This window comes from Arvicola amphibius, chromosome 8 (assembly GCF_903992535.2).
Source record: "Arvicola amphibius chromosome 8, mArvAmp1.2, whole genome shotgun sequence".
NCBI lineage: Eukaryota > Metazoa > Chordata > Mammalia > Rodentia > Cricetidae > Arvicola > Arvicola amphibius.
In genome coordinates, this window is record NC_052054.1 from 58,109,875 (window position 1) to 58,113,354 (window position 3,480).

The 3,480-nt window shown below is 36.2% G+C and overlaps 1 non-coding gene across 1 annotated transcript; it reads right to left on the reverse strand.

Moving 5' to 3' along the window:
• Positions 1-588: 588 nt before the first annotated feature.
• LOC119822098 lies at positions 589-759 on the reverse strand. Its single transcript, XR_005286700.1, has one exon. It is a non-coding gene; the product is annotated as a U1 spliceosomal RNA (small nuclear RNA).
• Between the last annotated feature and the right edge of the window lie 2,721 nt (positions 760-3,480).

Sequence of the window (3,480 nt, forward strand, 5' to 3'; positions counted from 1 at the left end):
GTTATAAAGGAATCTATTCAGATTTAAGATAGTGACTTATTAGAAAATTCTAAAACACAGAAGGTTCATGAATGGTGGCTTTATTCATCAACAAACCATTGATAATTTAGTCTTTAAGAAAATACCTATAATGTGCTGGCAGTCCCCCAAATTTTGATGATTTCTTATAAGAATTAAAAACTCAGGAAAGATTCTTTTCCCATGACTATAGTACACTACACAGTGGGAATACAGACTAAAATTAGCAAAAACAAAAGAAAACAGAGTGGAGCATAATTTAAAAGTATTTTAAATTTTAAATAAAATTATTTTCTGATGTTTTATCGTGTGTGTGTTGTGTACATGCATGTTGATGAATGTAAACACAGGCACATGATTACCATGGCACATGTGTAGATGTCATAGGACAACCTTGAATAATGGCCTTCATCTTTCACCTCATTTGAAGAAAGGTCTCTTTGTTGTTGCACATTTCTGTGTATTCTTGCCTTGTTGGCTCCTAAATCTCCAGTTGCTGTCATGTTTCTACTTCCCATCTTGCTGTAGGAGGGTTTAGATTATAGGTACATGAACAATAGCCACCACACCCAGGAAAAACCACAAATGCAGTCCCCCACTACCTCAAATTATAGAGTTGTGTTTCCTATATTTAAAGAAATTACAAGGGGTCAGCATAATCTAACCATTCTTACCCAGTGGATAAGCTTCTCCCTGGGAAAACCACCATCATGATCATGGTATCTCTCATTAGGTTATGTTAGGGCATGCAATGCCCAGATTTTACATGAGTTCTGGATAATCAAACTCAGATCCTGCTACTTGAATGGCAAGCATTGTATCCACTGAGCTGTCTCCCCACCCAGGATATTTGTCTTCTCCCAGGGTAATCACAGGTAGAGTGCCCCAGTTTCCCAGCAGCAATGTATAACATTGGTCAAAAGTTATTAATCAAGAATGTTCATCCAAGGCTTAGTATTTTATTTTAAGTAATCACAAGCATAGTACACCTGAATGCTGGTCTTTACTGTTCACTATCAGAGGTGCATCTGATAGCCCAGGACTCCAGATGAGCTAAACAGCATTTATCAAAAACAGCATTTCCACATTAGCTATCTGAGTTGATCCCAGCTCTAAATTGTATGGAGACACATCTTTGGGCTATTTCAAGATTTGAAAGCCATCTTTCAAATGTAAGGCCAGTGCTGAAAAACCTTGCAATGTGCAGTGTCATAGCAGCCCAAGCCTGCTGAGATAACCCTTACTTCATATTAGAAAGGTTATGAATACATCCTCATCTATACATCCTACTACAGAAAATTTAATATAGCACATTTTCCATGGTACACATTAAAGGCATCCATTTCATTAAAAATATAAGACCATAGCCCCTGGTCAATGTCTATAGAAAGAAGATATTACCAAAGAAGCTCAGATATAAAATTTATGGTAGAATTTGTCTTTCCAGGATGATTTTAGGAATGTCATTGAGGTTTAATGTGTAAGTCACCATTGAGTTTTTATCTATCAGAACACATATAGAACTAGACTTTAGGAATTAGGTAGAAAAAAACTGGAATTAAAGAGAGGCAGCAGAAAGCACAGCAGAGTCCAAGGACAGGTCCACTTAACAAGAGAGCTGGATTCCCCTAGATCTTGGCCAGGCCACGAATAAGTCACTAGTTATACATGAAAAACTGTAGTAGGTCAGTCATCAAAATGATAGAGCAAGTTGCTAATTTTATAATGATGTTTAACAATTTGCCACCAATTTAACACTAAAAGAACATAAATTTACTTCCCATTCAGGTCTCTAGGATAAAAGTCTGAAGCAAATCCTAAGGGGTTAAAATTAAGCTCTAGCTTGACAGGTATTTGATGTGGAGTCTCCTGGGGAGAACACATTATTTATTTTTTAACAATATCCACCTACATAACAGGGGCCAGGGCTCCTTGATCCACCCTCAAAGTGCATTTCTCTCAACCCTGATGCTCTTCTGCATCATTGTCCCATTCTGATATCTGCACTTCCCGTATTTTCCCTTATTAGAATCGTGTGTGTGTGTGTGTGTGTGTGTGTGTGTGTGTGTGTGTGTAGGACCTACCCAGTGACTAACAGTAATCTGCCTCCTTGTTCACCTCAAGTTTTTCACATAAATATATTGATAAATTTCCTTCCCCCTTAACGCAATGTATTCACAAGTGTACTTTTAAGGTTCATTGCTTTAATTGTTAGAATAGTGAGCAACAGATGCCCAGGAATAACTAGGGTTGAAAAAGTGTATCAAATGCTGTTGTTTTGGGATAAGTAGACCAGCCAGTTTCTAAAAATATATGCCTATTATTTTGTTTTTTCAGAAACTGACATTCATCAATGAATGGACCACAAATCCCCTAAATCCCATCAACATTTACAAAGTTGTTATTTCCTCCCACAGTTATAGTAGTTCATAAAAAGATCAGCCATTGATATTCAAGAGAAAGTTTTTATATGTAACCTATGTAGGCTAATAAGTACCATAGGAGTTACCTTAATAGCTATCATTTAGTCTGCATTTACTATATATCTAATTTACCAACCATGAATCCACCATATACAGTTATTGTTATACCATATGAAACATTTTTTTATATTTCTTTTTTTTTTTTTTTTTTTTTTTTTTTTTTTTTTTTTTTTTTTTGGTTTTTCGAGACAGGGTTTCTCTGTGGCTTTGGAGCCTGTCCCGGAACTAGCTCTTGTAGACCAGGCTGGTCTCGAACTCACAGAGATCCGCCTGCCTCTGCCTCCCGAGTGCTGGGATTAAAGGCTTGCGCCACCACAGCCCGACTTTTTTATATTTCTTAAAGAAGACAATGAATCTAAATGGCCACTAACCTGTTCTGACATAACTTTGGAAGAAGCCTGAGTTAGTAGATTTGCTTTTGTGAATGCTAGTATCGTCATGTAAAATATGAGACACCCTTTTCCTGTCATAGTTTTTCTATTCATAACTTATTTTATTATCATTTTAATATTTCAGATTATACATCTTTGCTATTGCTAGAACAAACATAAGGATAATAACTGGTGTTTCCTTGCCAAAGATAGAATTATTCCTTGAGAGAAGACAGTAGTATCCAAACAGAAATCTAACAAGAAAGGTGAGGAGACATTTCTTTCTTTCCAACAACAGAAGTCTCACTTCTCATGAATTATCTTGGTAAAATACAACATTGGTATCATGCTATAGTTTTATCATGGAAACAATACTCTCATGTTTGTCTGTAATGCTCCAAAAAGATTTTAAATGAATTACACAAAATTAAATACAGGAGAATTAGTTTCAATTTTGAAACTTAGATTTGAGACAGCCTCTCCAACCTTGAAGTTCTGCTGGTGATACGGACTCCACCCATGCTTGTTTCTTTGTGCTTTGAGAAACCAGAGCACGTTGAATATCAACAATCTGCACTTCTGTTCATAATAGAAGAAAAAACATCTGC